Source organism: Scophthalmus maximus, chromosome 6 (genome assembly GCF_022379125.1).
Source record: "Scophthalmus maximus strain ysfricsl-2021 chromosome 6, ASM2237912v1, whole genome shotgun sequence".
In the NCBI taxonomy this organism is placed as follows: Eukaryota; Metazoa; Chordata; class Actinopteri; order Pleuronectiformes; family Scophthalmidae; genus Scophthalmus; species Scophthalmus maximus.
This window is the reverse complement of record NC_061520.1, coordinates 9,748,078-9,766,706: the sequence shown is the minus strand read 5'-3', so window position 1 is coordinate 9,766,706 and position 18,629 is coordinate 9,748,078. Positions and strand designations below refer to the sequence as shown.

The 18,629-nt window shown below is 45.0% G+C and overlaps 1 long non-coding RNA gene across 1 annotated transcript; it reads right to left on the bottom strand.

Moving 5' to 3' along the window:
* Positions 1 to 225: 225 nt before the first annotated feature.
* Positions 226 to 6,179, bottom strand: LOC124850053. The gene is made up of 2 exons (XR_007030837.1): positions 5,412 to 6,179; positions 226 to 1,084 (listed from the first exon to the last, which is right to left on the bottom strand). It is a non-coding gene; the product is annotated as an uncharacterized LOC124850053 (long non-coding RNA).
* Positions 6,180 to 18,629: the final 12,450 nt, after the last annotated feature.

The following is an 18,629-nucleotide window of genomic DNA, read 5'->3' as shown; positions in this document are numbered from 1 at the left end:
GTGTGTTTCTTTTGGGGGTTAAATCGTGAGGGAGGCTGCACCACAAGATCCTCCCGAGGCCATGGTCCATCTGGGAGAAAACACAACCAGCGTGATGCTTTTTTTCCCCTTTCTGTTCGACTCATGGTCACCGCTGCTGTTACACAAGGTTCTGCCTCACATCGTCTTCATTTGTCGTGCTTGATCTTTGAATCCGAAATGAATTCTTCCTTCATCACATCAGTGTGTGGTTGTTACATCAGCGCTTCATAGAGTTTAATAAACTTTATTACAGAGGTAAAACACAACATTGTGATCTTTGATAATGATAAACTATGAACATTTTAAACCATAGTTCACCATAGGGTGTATCACAAATTACAAAAAAAATATGCCAATGATTTTGGACAATAGGTTAACATGATAATTTATTCACTGTCTCCTAAATTGTATGATATATATTTCAGCATTGCAGGTAGAATAGTACATTTATTTAACACCAGTACATGTGTTGGTTGCTAGTTACTTTGCTGATTCATATTGATAAAAAGTATAATAATAATAATAATTAAAAATTTGATTAACAAAGAGATTATTTTATCTGATGACACAAAAATCTTCCACAAGCTACTCAGGTGTATATAATGTAAGACATAATAAATACAAAGTAAATAAGAGAGTAAGAGAGACTTTTTAAAGTAAAAGACAAATGAAACCATCATATTTTTTTGCAGGTGCATTTGTTTCAAAAAAAAAATGATGCTGTACTGAAAGTGAAACACCAGCTATTATTTATTCGTCAGGGATGTGTTGTCGGGCATGCCTGTGTGCTTCTGATCCCGTGAGAGGACCGGCCCATAACCCTGACCGGGTGCCAAAGCCTCCACAAACTATCGATTCTCTGGTGCACTCTAGATGTAACCCAACTCCCGGTCCCCATCAGTCCTCCGCATCCCGCTGCAGCATCCAAATCTGCCTTCCAGGGCACCGTGTCTGACTGGAAACTATTGATCCTGGCACGGACCATCTGATTATGGTGTGTTTTATGACTCTCTGGATGGGAGCTTTAGTGTTTTAGTGGCCGCATCTGGTTTCTGATGATGGACTTGATGAGGTCAGTGTAGCGGGAGGGGAGAGGGAGGAGTGAAGAGAAAAAACGGGCCGGACAATAGAGAAAGAGAGAGACAGAGTGATGCGTTAGAATTAGAGTTTGATCGATACTCTCAAACATGACATCATCGTTTAGCCCGGCCTGGAGGGACGTCAGGCACTCTGCCAGTAACCAACAACAACCATGAATCATTGATGTCATCCGCTCATCCATCCCTCCGTGTTGGTTCGGTCCGGTCTGAGGTTACAGGACGGGGCACCTTCAAACCGAGAGGCATGTTTGTCAACAACAGTAGGAACTGATTTCAAACGCTGCTGTTGTTGTGTTGAACTAATGCAGAGAAATGAAGCGTGACGCCAGACACCGCACAACCACTTCTACCACTACTACTGGACCGTCTGTCGGACGGTTGTTTTGTTTTAATGAGTAATTCTGACGATCAACGCTGCAAAATGTATTTGACCAGTTGTGTCTTTTCAAACCATCCTCCCCAGTGTCATTGAGGTGGTTCGATCAAGTTGGTGAGTGGATGGAATTATTATAAAATTTCACTTTTATCCTTAGGATGTTTTGAGAATGTGGCCCCCGAGGCAAAAGTCATAAAATGTTAACAACTTGAACAAAAACCCCGAGCGAGGCATCTTTTTATCATCACGGTCCTCGTCTCCCTGACGACCTGAGGGCTGAGGATGTTGATTTTCTTAAAAGCAGCCTCAAGGCCTAACTTTATATTCCAGCTTTTAATTATCTGTCTATTTATTTATTTATTCATCTAAGACTGTTTACTGGTATATCATTTTATTTCTTTATTTCTTCATCTATGTATTTATTATTTATTTTCTCAGGATTGTTTTTCTTTTAGTACGCTACTTTTTTTTAATCTCCGGTTTAATTACTTCAAAACATCTCATCTCTTTTAGCATTTATTATCTTCACCATATCGTATCAGTTTTGTCGTTTGCGCTTTCTCATCCCTTCAAGAATTTTATTATTTAATCTTTAGCATTTTATCTTTATCTTTGTTTACCTGCCTTTGTTGCTTCCTTAAATGCAAAATCGGTGAGATTTCCGATAGCAGTTCTTCAAATGCAATGTATAAATTTTTTTGTGAGTGTTGACTAAAAGGTTTTTGAAATTTAAGCCTATGTAAACAAGTTTTTTCATATGATCCTGCCTTTTAGAAAGAATGTTTTCTTTAATATCGGGGAAATCCATACAACACCACCCACAGGCTATATTTAGCAGACCTATTAGATGGCAAACAGTAGACATCCTCCACCTCAACCAGCTGACCTCTAGACAGGATGTCTCGTCTGGAGGTCATTTATATATATATATAGATATAGATATACACTAATACACACACAGAAGGATACAAGAGACGGACCACATACACCCAACGATATGTGAGATGGACACACGAACAGGCAGAGACAGAGAAAGGGAGAGTCTGTGAATAGGGAGATGAAGATGGGTGAGTTTAGTCAGTATTCCCTCTGGCTGGAGTTGAATTGTTCTGCTGTAGATTATTAATGAGAGCCCACTGAAACCCAGCTCTCTCACCCATTTTAACTTTAATGATCCAGGCCCAGCTGGACGGCCGTATATCCTCACTGTTACAATAAAGACAAAGAGATGCCGCATGTCATATGATCTAAAGTCTTTCTCTGTCGGACAGATTTCTCAATGAGTCTATTTATGGCGAGGTTTATTAATAATACACTCTCGCTGGAGCAGCAAGAACCACGTGAAATTCATAAACTTGACAGGCAAAAAACTAACATGCACAACAGAATACATCCAGAAAATGGACACACTTTACAATGGGGAGTCTGAAACATGTTGTTCCTCTTGTTGTCCACTTGTTGCTCTCTAAATTTAGCTTTTCCTTCCATTTTCCTACATCAGAACACCACATCTCGTCGTACTCTGTCGGAGTTTGACGTTCTCTAACTGGATAAAAAACAGGAGCCAGTCAAGCATGTCATGCTGGTCAAAAGTCTTGGCCATGGTTAAATGTGAAGCCCAAGTTAGGAGGAGCCTGTTCAACCTACGGGAGCAGCCCGTCAGGGGCGGGAACATCATCCGCCAGGAAAAGATGTTGTCAGATGTGGTGGTCTCCCATCTTTCTGCACGTGGGCTCAAAGGATTTCCACACCATCTAATGAAAAACCCCCCTCAACGATCTCCTTCACGGGCGTGAAGGGAGGTGTGATGTCGGTGTGCATCCACAAAGGGTAAACCTAAACCATTTCTGCATGCACACATACACACATACACACGAGCGCATGTAAACGTACACAAACAAAATGGGTAAACATGCGCTGAGACACAAATAAACACGCTCACACTTCGCCACGTTGGTTAGTGCTGTGGCTTAGTTGCCATAGTGACAATTGTGACAGAATATTAAGCTTCATATAGGTGTGTGTGTGTGTCTGTGTGTGTGTATGTGCGTGTGTACGTGTGTGTGTGTGTGAGTGTTTGTCACACTTCACCCTTGAGTGTTGATTTACAAGGATTTCATCAGTGCTGCGGCGCAGCACTGGTGTGTGTGTGTGTGTGTGTGTGTGTGCGTGCGTGCGTGTGTGTGTGTGTGTGTGTGTGTGAGGAACTGAGGAAACACTTGAGCTTGTCTGTCGGCACTCCGACCAGAAATAGGTCTGATGAACACCTACTGACAGATAAGAGCCTCTTTTCCATTGAGCCCCAGACGGAGAATGACTGTGACTCAAAAGTTACTCATTCTCTGCCCCTGACTCAAGCAGCTGAGAGCTGGGACTTTGACAAACTACTGTATGTCTCACTTTTATTTGAAGAACACACTTAACTAGGCTACTGATTGAAATGTAGAGCCAGGCATTTGTTTAACACCGCATTACACATTAAGCTCAACAAGACACTTTGGATCAGATTGAGCCTCTAAGACGAAGAGTGAGTGTTTTAAAACAGTGGTAAGACACTGATGTACTGAAACCTGATTGCAGATGATGTGTTTGATGTCGTGTGTTCTTTCAAAAAAGATGTGACATTTGGATTTTAGAAATTAATTATCCAAAATCTTAAATCTTACTCTGGAATTTTAAAAGAAGTCCTACAGTTTGACGTTTTGACATTTTATTCACAAGGCCCGCCGTCACCAGTGGCTCAGTAAAGTTCAGAGAGGACAGGTGAGGGATGTGTTGGCTGCTGCCTCATTAGCTTCACACAGCTTTCGATCTCATTGAAGTCCGACACACAAAAATCACAAGCCTTCTCCAATGTCCAAATAATCTGAGGGAGGGATTGACCTCTCATTCAGGGGAATAATGATTGTCTATGTAACTACATGGAAAAAAAATTGAATCGGCAGAGGAGGAGGAGGCTGCGAGTCTGCAGTGCGGACGGACAGATGGATGGATGGATGTACAGACAGACAGATGGATGGATGGAGGTACAGACAGATGGATGGATGGATGGAGGTACAGACAGATGGATGGATGGATGGAGGTACAGACAGATGGATGGATGGATGGAGGTACAGACAGATGGATGGATGGATGGAGGTACAGACAGATGGATGGATGGAGGTACAGACAGATGGATGGATGGAGGTACAGACAGATGGATGGATGGATGGATGTACAGATAGATGGATGGATGGATGTACAGACAGACAGATGGATGGATGGATGTACAGACAGATGGATGGATGGATGTACAGACAGATGGATGGATGGATGTACAGACAGACAGATGGATGGATGGATGTACAGACAGATGGATGGATGGATGTACAGACAGATGGATGGATGGATGTACAGACAGACAGATGGATGGATGGAGGTACAGACAGATGGATGGATGGATGTACAGACAGACAGATGGATGGATGGAGGTACAGACAGATGGATGGATGGAGGTACAGACAGACAGATGGATGGATGGAGGTACAGACAGATGGATGGATGGAGGTACAGACAGATGGATGGATGGATGTACAGACAGATGGATGGATGGATGTACAGACAGACAGATGGATGGATGGAGGTACAGACAGATGGATGGATGGAGGTACAGACAGACAGATGGATGGATGGAGGTACAGACAGATGGATGGATGGAGGTACAGACAGATGGATGGATGGATGTACAGACAGATGGATGGAGGTACAGACAGATGGATGGATGGATGTACAGACAGACAGATGGATGGATGGATGTACATGAAGGTTGAACTGCAAATAAACAACCTGCCCAGACTAACTGGCTCTGTATCAAGCGCATACCTCCAACAGTCCGCTTATTTTCAATCAAGCCCAAAAAAATTGTAGAGACTCACATGTATGCCTGATTTTTCTTCCCATCCAGATCGAGGCATACTTATCCCACAATGTCAGAATCAGAATCAGAATGTCAGTGGGGGTCCCGGGTCTTGTTGATGAGCCTGACGGCAGAAGGGAAGACACTGTCTTTGTGACGGGAGGTTTTTGGTCTTGACAGACCTCAACCTCTTGCCGTTGCCATCATTAGTGAATGATAAACTGAAAGATGAGCGAATTCCCTTTATAGCTGCTGTGGCTGGGTCCTGTTACTGTGCCAATGCCCATGGCTCACTGTCACCATCATTCACGTGGACACGGCAATAAAACTGAACAATGTTTAACAATATTAACTACACACTGCATTTTTTTTCTTGCTGTAAAAACAACAACAACAACCCTATACAAGTTATTTTGTTGGCAGAGAATTATGAACCGGGTGTCAGCATAAAGAATTTGAGAAAGAAGAGTTTTCTTTCAATTAATCCTCTCACTTTCTATTATGTGAAGCCTTTTCTCAGCTGTTCACGGGAAGAGAACCTCATTGCTCATAAACCAGCATCTTCTTGGAGACAAAACGACGTGTTTATTGTTTAGGCACACAGAAGAATAAGGGTGAAATGCATTTTAAAGCAAATCTGCTCCTTTGAAAGAAAAATCTCCGCGAGTGACAGTCTGTTACGTGAGCATTTTCCTTTCTTTTCTTTTCATAGGCCGCACAAAATAGTTCCTGTGATCTCTCTGTGACCCCACACGCCCATCATCGCTTTAACAGGAAGCTGGGTGGTTAGCAGGTTTGGTGGTTAATAGTCACAGCATCTATTTTCAGGATGAGTGCTGCAACCCGAGACGGCGGGCAGCTGTGCGGACCTGGACTGGGCCACTAGTGCTGTGCACAGGGACGACAGGAAGGCAGACTGGACACTGAGGTTTAGGTGTCAGTATGTGTGTGTATGTGTGTGTGTGTGTGTGTGTGTGTTGTGGTTGTGTCCGGGAGGGCAGGAAGCGGACGTGGACACACGAGTCGTCTGACATGTGGGGAATCTGTTGCCTCTGATCACATGCTGGAATCCATCGCACCGGGCCAAGGACAGGCCAAGACTTTCCCACAGCAGAGCATCCAGAGAGAGAGAAACAGACGGAGTCACTTGTGACGGTTCTGCCAAAAAACATGAGGTAGAGACTGAGCAACACTTCCTTCCTGTTACACTGCAGCCACATCAAAACCAACATGTTGACGCAGAGGTTTCAGCATACTCTGAGACCAAAAGCAGAACAATGTGACAGAGCACGTCTCAGCCTTGCAACATGAATAACAACAACACATGAAACTGTACTGAGCCCCCTCAAAATCTCCCTCAATCTCCCCCCTTTACTTTCTCTAGTGCATAGAATATTCTCTTGTGGTTATTTCATTGTTAAACTGCAACCCATCTACAGTATTACCTCTGCCAAGGGGATTACTTTTTCACCCGTGTCTGTTTGTTAGTCAATTTGTTAGCAGGATTAAGCAAAACCTGCCAAACTGATTTCTGCCAAACCTGGCAAAGATGAGGCCTGGGAAGAACACAGATTACATTTTGGTGCAGATGCCGATTCATTGAGATTACCAGGCCACTTCCTTTAAGATTTGTATATTTCTTCTATAAGAACCAGACAATCATGTGTCGGATTGTAATGCCACTCTTATATTATTCGTGAAACAGCAGTTACAAAAAAACAATCTCAACACAGGGTACAAATGCAGCTCTGCAGAACTTAAAATATAGATTTTTCAATTTCTCATTAACTTAAACGATATAAAGGGGGGGGGGGGGCGTCAATTTCTGAGGAAGATTGTATTATGTGATTGGAATCTTCAGAGCAGATACCAGTGGACTATGTGGTGAGTTTGTCAACTTGCAAAGTGTTGTGAAGTGTTTTGATGTGTGTGTTATATGTTTAATATGATAATTTAACAGGACTTTTGCTGCGTTCAATTATACCTCGGAACTTGGAATTACCAAGTCTAAAGTTGCAAGTGGAATGCCCCCTGGTATTTCGCCAAAGGAACCTCATCAACCTCATCAACCTCATCAACCTCATCAGCCTCATCAACCTCATCAGCCTCATCAACCCCGGCTTCCAAGCTTTGAGCTTTTAAGGGTAGCTGCTACGATGGAAAAAAAACCCAAACTCCACCAGGATGTCTTCCAATAATGGTCTATTTTCCGCACAACATGTGTCAGTGTCAGAGGTGTGCGGCTTGTTAGCAGACAGATTGAGACTTGACCCCGTCACATTGGAAGGCAGAGACGCTATCGTGACCCGCGACCCCCAGAGAGAGAGAGAAACTCGGATTCATGTAATTTTCAAAGCACCACACGCCATTCAACATGTATCATTAAATGTAAAATGTGCGGTTGTCAACTGGGAGAAAACAACGGGTCTCATCAGCTATGACAAGACATTGCATTTCAAAGATTTATTTGGGGTACCCCTTTTAAAATGTGACCATGTCGACCCGTGACCCCCTCATCACAGGTTCCTTGGGGGTTTCCGGGCCTCGGTTCAGGAACCACAAGGTGAGGATGTTGTTTTAGCCATGACCTAACAATGAAGAAGATGTGCCGAAAGTGCCAGCTGACCTGCCAGGTCAACTGAGGCGAAAACAAATCTATTCACTGCTCAGATGGCATTCCTTTACACTGCACTTTTTTAAATGTCGGCCTGTTTCTAGATTAATCTCGTTCGTGTAATTAGACAAGACAAATAACGATGAAGAGTCTTATTCCTGTTATCTGCCTTTCGAGACACTGTGGTCATTAAACATATTTCTCCCAGGCTTTAGTTGGCAGGTGTGACTTATTGAGCTTTAGTGGAGGAATCCCTCTTCTACTTGAAGGGATTTCACTTCGTGTGATGATAGAAACTAATCCGTGTGCGTGTGTGTGTGTGTGTGTGTGTGTGTGTGTGTGTATGTGTGTGAACGCACACAGTAACCCACTCACTGTGCTATAAATCCCAGATTCATGTTCGCCGATAACTAGCAGCCTGGGCAGCAACATAACCAGGGGATTTGTAGCTCATTAGTAGCCCTGACACACACACACACACACACACACACTGACTGTGACTTGCTGACATTCTGATTCTGAGCGCTGCATCTTTGGCTCTCCCCACAGATAATGGACACTAATGAAGTGAGTTGGAGAGGATCAAAGAGGGAGGCGAGTAAAGACAGGGACAGATGAGATGGAAAAAGAAGGAGGAAGAGACAAACAAAAGTGTTCGGCGGTTCGGAGAAAAACGGGACACGGTATGAATTAGCTACAGAGCCAATTAAGCTTGTTTGAATGAAACGAGAACACCCTGTGAGCACATAATGAGATTACAATGTGGAAAGAACATTCATGATTATTTTGAATCCACCAGAGAGCTCTCGTCCTCGTCGATCTCCAACACGCATGTGCGCCTCAATAATAAAGCACTTGGCGTGCACGCTGCTCGGCATCAGCCACAAAGACAGGGACGGAGTCTGAAGTGACACCGACTCGTCAGTCGACTCGTTTTTGACTCTCGTTTGTCATTAAACTGAAAAATGAAACGATGCTTTCATCGTTTGTCAACTGACGTCATATATGTACTGTGGTGTTCCGGCGATTTCATTTTGCTCCCGGACCCCCATGTCTGCTCGCACATGTTTGATATTTGGCCACCTCGGTACCTTGCTGGATGACAAGACTGAACACTTTGTCGCGTCGACACCCCTGCAGCAGTGGTGAACAGGGGCTCAGCAGCACATTTATGACCCAGGGCACATTTATGACAGACTTATCCGGCTATGGACTTGGGCGAGACAGGATCAAAATTAAATGAATAAATAAATAAAGTCAAGATTAACTGGAGTTTTATTGGTTCAGGCGGTCATAAAAAGCGCTGGATCCAACACGTCGTACACCGTAACTCCTCCGTCATCTCTCAGACTCTGCACCTTTAGAAAACACGGGCTTGGCTGTTGGAGGTCAAATTGATGCGCTGTCCCTTTAAATTCAACTCACTTGTCCCTCACTGAAACAAGCTGGTCATACTGACACTTTCATGTCCTCCACACCAGAGCCTAAGAGAGAGTGGCTCCACTTAAAGAATCCTCTCCCCCTAATAATGAAACTTTATCTATTTCAAACAAATCAAATGCAATTCAAAGTGCTTTACAGGTGACTGAAAAATATCACAACATGTTAAAAGGGACGACTGACAGACTAATGCGTACCGTGCCAGTGGCCGCTGAGTGGAGAGACTGGCTCGGACTCGGGACAACCGTGATCCACACGCTGCTGCTCGTGGACCCCAGAATATCGCTGGTTCTGTTTTTTTGTCAAACAGCCAAATCTGTGTGTTGTTTGACTTGTTCAGCAGGTGGAGCTGAGAGGGCGATGGTGACACGATGCCACGTTTCTTTCCTTCCAGCCGAGGTGGTATTTTAAAGCAGCTCTATGAATTAAAGGCCTTCGGCGCGTCCACGTGGCTCCGGGTCAGCGCTTCTGTCAGTGTTGTTGTTAAACGCCGTCTTAAGATGAAAAATATCTGTATTGTCGTGTAATGTGGACAGAAAAGCAGCTTCTGCTCAATTTTGCAGCAGGGCTTTACACCCAACTAGAGATTTCAGTGTTTTCTACGCTCGGACAGATAATGTGCTCGGGGAAATGCATTTATTCAACGAGCACGAATCCCGAACCTCCTGTATTTGAATCCATTTGCATCCAGAGAGGAACAGAAGACGCACGTGAAATGTAAAATCTGAATAATCAGTGCAAGCTGTGCAAACTGATATGCATTCATTTTATTTTATTTCACGTAGTTCAAGCCTTCGTACAAAGGAGAGAACATGGAGTTTAGACTTTAGACTTTGGGCCACGAGAGAGCTCCTTCCTCGGCTTCCGCACTCGAGGGAGAAGCTCTTACTGGAGGATTAGAGAGACGTTTCTTAAATCTTTATTCACTCAGGTAGCAGTTCACACACACACACACACACACACACCGTGAGCTCTGTTCCACCCAGACAAATGGAGCTGCCCGGGCCAAATCCACTCTGTCGCTGAGTGACTCCCCTGCAGAGGCTGGGTGTTGAGTGGGTGTGTTGCTCAAGAGCACCACAGCAGAGAGTCAGACAGGTACACAAAATGGGGAAATGCACCTATTCACTTCTCTGCAACTTCACGTGTCCGCCAGCTAAAATGGCTGATCCAAAGTCAGCTGGAATCTTCCGTGGTTCGACATTTAGGGCGATGTGTTTTTTTTGTTTTTTTTCATTCCTTAGTTTGTGAGATTGATGACAAGATTCATAACTGATGATGACAAACGGAGCTGGAGCCACGGAACGATCGCTGAACCCTCAGCTGATGTGGACTGGCCAAAGAGATGTACTGCTGTCAGCTGATGTACTGGATGGTGGCTGAGCTTTTCCCTCAGCTTTTGACCTGATATTAAGATTTGAACCAATTGAGAAAAACATTTGCTCTTAAAAATTGTCCTTCATTGTGATCTACATACGAGTACAGCTCTCCTGTGGTCAAACGTTGAGGATTCTCTTCTGCCCATCTTTCTCTGTGGGCAGACGGATGCGGTATCAATGCGCTCAGCTCCCCTTGACATCATCTACAGACACATTCTTGAAATCCCCTATAATTCACGGAGATCAAGCCTTCAAAGGCAAAGTGTTGGGGCTCGTGAAAGCCTCACATCTGTCAGAGATATGGTTTGGAAGTCACACTTCCTACATTATATGAACTTGATTCTTCCTCCTGAAATTGCTGCTATTGGAGAGCTAATATTTAATTTTTTAAAATTTGTTATTTACTCTGTTTGCCATTCAATTCAATTCCATTTGATTTCCATTATAAAATCACAACATACATTAGCTCAAGTCACTTTACATCGTGAAGTAGAGAACTCACAATATTACAGAGAAACCTATACAATGAGCAAGTACTTGGAGGCCGACGGGAAGAAAACCTGCCTTCCTGCAAAGTGAATTCCTCAATCTGTAGTGGATTTGCTTCTCCTGGGTTCCTTCTACTCAGTAAATACTGTACAAAAGGATGTGTTATGCTCCAAGACTGATTGCTGAAAGAGAAACTCAACCTCGAGTCCCGTCCACCGTGAGATCAAAGTGCGACTTCTGACACAGAAGTGCACCACTCGAGGGAAGAGAGATTTGTTTTGTTGCTCGAGAAGATTGTCGGCGGGGTGCGTTTCAACAGTGGATCACTGTGCCACCCTGCTGACCACTTCCATAATCAGGACACGGGCTGGCGTGCACGGCCTCCGCTCAGCTGGTTTGGGTTCAGTACAGTGCAGTTTAGGTCAGCGGGAGTTTGCAGAGGCTGATTATGCAAGCTGAAAGATAATCTAATGGGGTCAGATAAGACTCTGGCTAGAGTCCAGGGCGCAATGATAAGAGCTCACCACCGCTCCTACCACATCCTACTACACTAATGAGAAGGATCCAGTAATAGTTGTGCAGTGTGTTTTTAATTGACCACAAACACACAGGATGCTCTACATTACAGCCTGTCATCACTTGTTCAAGTGTCTGTCAGTCGGTCCCGCTGAGCTCTGCAACAAATCCACTTCCGTCCTGTTCCCGGTTACCGTGGTAACAGTAAAGGAGAACTCTTATCATCGGATGGATCGGGCCGCGCAAATTATTTTTATCTCCACTTCCCCATCTCCTCGGCCTCATATAGCCGGGGGACTGAGTGTCCTCACAGGTTTCACACTGCAGCTGGAGTGAGCAGCCGTTTCAGAGAATGAGGAGAGGAGTTGAAATGAGAGGACAACAGGAAGTGTGTACATAGAACACACACGGCATGTAAACATTTCAATATGGAGTGTTTTATAAAGCTTTTAATAAGCGCAAATTAAATAAACAAAGGCATTCAAATTAAAATGTTATCCTTAACAGATATGTGTGCAGATATTCTGGTTTTGTGTTGTCGTCGTCAACAAATTCCACAAGAAGTTCAAACCAACACCGAATTGATCATCGTCACGGTTATTGCCTCTGTGACCTCCATTGTCGTCCAAAAGCTGTTAAAACTCAGTGGCTCTGTCACAATGAATACAATGAACATATGGCACTGAGATTTACTGTTACTCAAGCCCACATGCACTGCCCTGCTTTTGTAAACACCCACTAGCAAACCACATGTGTATTGGCAAGTCACCGTGATGTCACCCATCAGTTTTTTCTGAGCTGCCATTTCGAAGCCTTGCGTTAAGAATTTTGCCCGGCGCCATCTTGGTTTTTCTTTGAAACCAGAAAAATAACCATTTTTAGAAGAGCAGTGGGTGGGTCTGACTGACAGCTCGAGGATAAGGACACCCACGGACACCTGTGACCTAGGACCCATTGGACAATACTTTGCTGTCAATCGTACGGTATCCACGCCAGAGTGCACGTGGTGCTTTATCTTTTATCTGACTCTAAATGGGACCATAGTCCTTCTGTACTGAAGAAGACTTGAAAGTAGAGATTGAGACCATAAACTCTGTAGAAAGTTGACTTTATAAATCGAGTGAGAAGTAGTATTATTCTCTCATAGACTTCAACAGACTTCTTTTTTACAACCACTGGAGTCGCCCTCTGCTGGTCAAATACAGACATTTTGGGGAGTTACGCATTGGCTTCTCTTCCCTGACCTGTGGCTACGTCCATTTTTAGATGCAGTCTGTTATTAACTCGCTGCTGATAACAGTGTCCTACAAATGCCCTCTTTAGTCCTGTTTGACCTCTGCTAAAAAGAAACTACAGTGCCCAGCTGTGTAAGCTGTGCTAAGTAACTCTGGACCTATACAGTAAACATAGTGGGTTAATGTAAGGCAGGGAAATACATAATGCTACCCAGACTTAAAGACTCAAGTCGTAGTGGATTTGGAGACAACTGTAGTTACTGGTGGATTTTCAAAATACGGATCCCGGATCGTGTCAAAATAACACATGGGGGAAGACAACTCTGTCGATAATGTGACAGAAGAGGAGTAACGTGTGTACCTGTTTGCAGCAAAGCCACATACAGAAAACTGCATGCGTTGTGCTGTTTCAGTAAAGGAGAAACACAAATCTCATTTCCCGCAAATCTTTTGAGCGTTTATATGAGCAATTTAAATCTTGTTAAGGATAAAACAAAGAACTCCTATGATAAATAAAGGCCATTACAGAATGCAAAAACTGCACATTAAGCGGCTGTTGCTAAAAAAAACATGCACTAAATCAAGTGAAAACAATGGTGTGATGAAAACTGTACTTCTTTGAAACACTGACGGGAAATCACAGTCTGATATTTGAGCGGCACACAGATGCTGCTGTTGCACCAGTTGCGAAGACCATGCTGATGCGGAGATCCGTCCCCGTGAGTCTCTGACGCCTGCCTCACATCCGGCGATCATTTTCCAATCTGAACGTTTGTCTCGGAGGAGCATCGCTGAGCGAGACGGTCTCAGGCCAGTGAGGTGCCCCTGAGATGATCGGGGCAATTTGAAGCAGTCGACGTGCTAATGGCCTGCTCATCCGACTCTGGGGAGCTCACCGCCGCGTTTCACTCATCGTTCATGAATACCAGTGCAGAGAGCAGGTTCAATCACTGAGTATTTCCTTGGGTTCATATCACCTGATGGCGGGAAAATGACTATATCTGGCTACATCTTGCGACTACACGAGTGAACAGATGTGAATGAAGGATGTGACACACATTTAAAGGAGAGTTTCACCATAAAAAATTAAGTACGAACGGGCTGGGGCCACAAAAAAAAAAAAGCATAAGTACATCAGCATAAAATATAAGCTGTGTACAAGTCAGACTCCCCTTTCCACAACAGCAATCAGTCAAAGCTAAAACTCACGTCAAACCCAAACCAACTTAATAGACATTGTTAATAAATTCTCTGCCTGACATATGAAGTTGACTAAAGTTCGGGAGCAGGGCCGCGCCTCGACCACACCTCTCATCACCTGCCAAGCCGACATACGCCTGATCAATCCACGATGCTCTTGTCTCAGACATTCCCTTCCTTCATCCATTCACCCTTTCTCCCCCATCCCCTCTGCTCGTCCCTGCCCCCATCGCTTCGCCCCCTTCATGCCTCTTTACGCAGTTCGGTGCACACCTCTTGCATGTGTCATTCTTTGGTACTGTCACATTGGGTCTCTGTCCTTTTCCCAGACCAACAGGAAAGCTGCACCTCAACCCTTCCCTCAACATCCTCTCATCCTTTCTGCCAGATGTTAAGCAGTAACATGGGGAAATGGAAAGACCTGTGTGGACCTGTGTTCATTTCATGTCTTAATATTTTTGCTTTTATTCTAAATTTTTATGTCTTTGTCTCAATGTATTTCTCTGCCTCTGTAAAGCACTTTGAGTTGCCCTGTGTATGAATGGTGCTACACAAATAAACTTGCCTTGCACAAAATGGTCACTGCAATCCTGCCTGCATCCTTCAACCCAATTCTGAACACGGCACCATTACTAAGTGAGGGCTTGAAGAAAGGAATGAGAAATTACTGTACGTTATCAAAACTTGCGGAGACCAATGAGTAACTTCCCAACACTGCATTTTACAATACAATGCAACTTGATAAAATATTTAATTGTGGATGACTGTGACCTGGATGAATGAGAATCTCAACAGACAATCAGATAAAACAATTGTGGTTTGAGTACACGTCTTCACACACACACACAGACACACACACACACACACACACACACACACAGACTGTCCATGCAGACGATCATGTGGTCACTGACTGTTGAGTGGTAATCACCTGTTGTCTTTTGTTACTTACACTGCAGGGCGACGCTGGAGAGACGTTGCACTGAGACGAACCAGAAAAGACACCACAACCAGAAATTACATTCCACAGCATAGTGAATTAAACAAACACGACAGCGGCCTCTCGGGTCATGTCAATAGAGGGCAAAGGGATGAGGACAGACTGAATGTGTTTGCTCTCCACAGACAGGATCAAAGTCAAACATCCACATAGGCACATGCGCACCCACAGGCGTCCGATGCCCCCGCGGCCAGATTGGTTTTCGACTCTCCGGGTACCGAAGACGGGGCAGGATTTGAAACCAGACCCCGCGCCCTTACAGAAGCAGACAAACCCACCACACCACCAACTGCACTCACACCGGACCGACTGAACAACACAACCAGCCCGATCGTGCCGCATGCGACAGAAAATGCGTCATGTTATAAAAGTCCTCGTTACATCATATCAGTTGATGCCAGCAACTTACGGTTTGTTTTGACGGGACACTTCACCTGCTCCGTTGCAGTCAGGGCTTCCCTGCGATCGCGGCCCTTTCAGAAGATTTGTAGTGCGGCCTGGAACTTCAGTGTCTTTCCCTGATGATAAATCCAACATTGAATAACTCTGATGATCATTTTTATTCCGTTTTTCATGACGTAAAAGGCTACTGCTATTGTTAGCGGACTTCTAGCCATTCATTTTAGATCCACTTGACCAATCAGAGGCTTGGTTACAGACTTGTACCAATCAGACGCTGTGTTGACGACTAGTTGAAAAACTCAAAGATTTTACACTGAAAACAGGACCTCTCACTCCTCCTGTTTACTTCTGCTACTACCACTGACACGCCCCTGGGTCGCTGCAGACAGGAGCTGCTATGCAGAATGGCGCAAGTGACTTTTTGGGTTGAAAAATCAAAGGACTTGTTCGTAGAAAAATGTACATAACTTTTGATTTAAATTAGTAGGAATGTTTTTTCATTGTTTTGCTGTGCATTTGGTGTGAATACTCCATTAGAGCTGTCAAGTCGTTGGCTGTGAGGTCTTCAAATTCTGTGATTCAAACAGACAGATCTCGCAAACTTGCTTTTCAAAACTTTCAAGCAGACAGGCGAAGCGGTTTGTTGCGCTCAGAGAGAAGACTCTTTCCCTCGCACACAGTTTGGCGTTTAACTTACTAAACCCGAGGCCGAGACCATTTCAGTGTTGGAGGCACCAGCCAGGAAACACACCTGGCAGCACTTTGTTTTCACCTGCAGAGACGTAGTGAGACTGTTCCCCTGAGAAACGCTTCAGGCTTTTCAGCAAATGCCAAAAAACTTTCAAGTGACAAAAAAAGGAACCATTTTTTTAATACGTTCAGGAACCAAAATGATGTTGTTTTTCGCTTTTATGCCCGTTGCCTCTTTGATTTGCATTCCCTTTTCCCTCTCCCTCCATGATTTCATTCTTTTGCTTACTATCAACTCCATGGCTTTTATTTGTGTTTCATGAGGATAGACGAGCGTAAATACACATGACATGTGAACCAACAAAAGTCTTGTAATGCATGTGGTAGATAATGTTGTTTTGTTTGACAGGTGCACCATAGATTCTGTCACATTATTGTCTGATCTGTGTCGGCCCTGATCGACACAGCGGAGAGGCCACATACGCTACTGTACGTTACAGCAACGGAGAACACGTGGAGCATATTTGCTGATGAGAGTTGCCGCTTCAAAACCCTCTGACGAAGACCTGAAGGTGCTTCAACATGAGAAAGGGAGGGCAGCGCCGATGAATCTAACAATAAACAGACAAAAACCAAACACGGCAATGGCCGTAATGCAAGATGATGGTGAAGACGTGACGATCACAACACGGCACGTCGATCAGAGAAACGAGGGAAACATCCGTCTGCTTCCTCGTCACCTTCTCTTTTCCAGTTTCCATTCCCCAGGTATGTGGATCTCAACGTGACAGGACATGAAGTATCTCCGTCATTTTTTTCCCTCCCGCCCTCGCCCGCTGCTCCCCCCCGTCCTCCCTCCCCCCCCCCCCCCCCCCCCCCCCCACTACCCGCTCCCAGGTCGCCTCTTATCGTGCTCTTGAAGTGGAGCATTGCTGGAGAGAGAGTGCTGCACTGGCTCTTTATGTAACTGTGAGCGGAGGGAGAGAGAGAGAGAGAGAGTCCAGTGTATCAGTACAGTATCGCTCGCCGTGGGAGAACAGTGTTGGCCTGAGTGCTGCAGCGGCAGCAGCGGCAGCAGCAGCAGCCGCCGCCATGGCAGCGTTTCACTGCCACTACTTCAACCAATGAAGGCAAGACAGCAACAGCAGAGCTTTTCATGAAAATTCGGCAGGCCCGGGCCCCTCTGTCTGTCGATGTCGTGACGGCAGGTGGCAGGGGTCAAAAATCGGCGAGAATGTCATGTCTGATCAAACAGACAGAGATCACAAGGAAAAAATGTCATTACAAAGAAGACGGAGGCATATGGAGCCTTTGCGGAAATATGCCGGCGCTGCATTCAGGGGAATAGAGCGGCAGCCGGCACTCATGTATTATACCTACATGCAGACACAGGGCGTGTTGGCACCTGCAGTTTTCTCTTCCTGACGTGACCCTTCATTCACCCCCCGCCCCCATGGATTCTGTCTGCGACAACTGGTGGAAGTGAAACACATTCCTGAACGGACGGCGTTTGGTTGATGCGGTTTCACTCACTCACCAGCGTCAGTTGTATCGTGTCTCTTTTTTTTTTTTAAATCCTGTGTGGTGACTCCGGGACATTGTCACTGCAGTTACCCGTTTTGTGTAATGTCATCATCGTCTCAGCTCTGGATAAACTCTCGGCTTTGATCACTTCAAGTTCGAGCGGGAAACATTTCCCCGATACCTGTGCTATCACGATTATGGTTTGCGCGTGAGAAGCCTTTCGCTTTCCTGGAACCCAGAAAAGGGTGGGGCCAAAAACAGGATGGAGAGCCAATGGGGAAGGAGGGATGAGAAGCTAGAACAATACCGGAGGAGACGGGGAGATATTTATAGCCGGCTCGGCTCAGCTCAGCTCACGGTGCTGTTTTTCTTTCCTTCTCATATCAACCCCTTCGTCTCGCTCCTTCACTTCACCGATTCCCACTCTCTCTCCCTCACCGTTGCCTCTCATTTGCACGCGTGTCATTATTAACCACCCGTTGAGAAGATGGAAGTGACAGGAGAGGTTATGTAGGAGCGCACTTGATGGACACACAGGTGTCAGGCGGAGGACCAGCGTTTGTCGGAGAGGGGTGACTTATTGAAAGTGCTTCTCCGCAGTGGAACTTGAATTCCACTGTCGGGGTATAGACATGGACACGTCACGCCCCGATGACAATAGAAATGTTCCCTTTTCACTCTCTTTCCAAGAGCTAAAAGAGAAGACGGTGCTGCGCGCTTAACATGTAGCCGGATGTTGAAGCCTTAC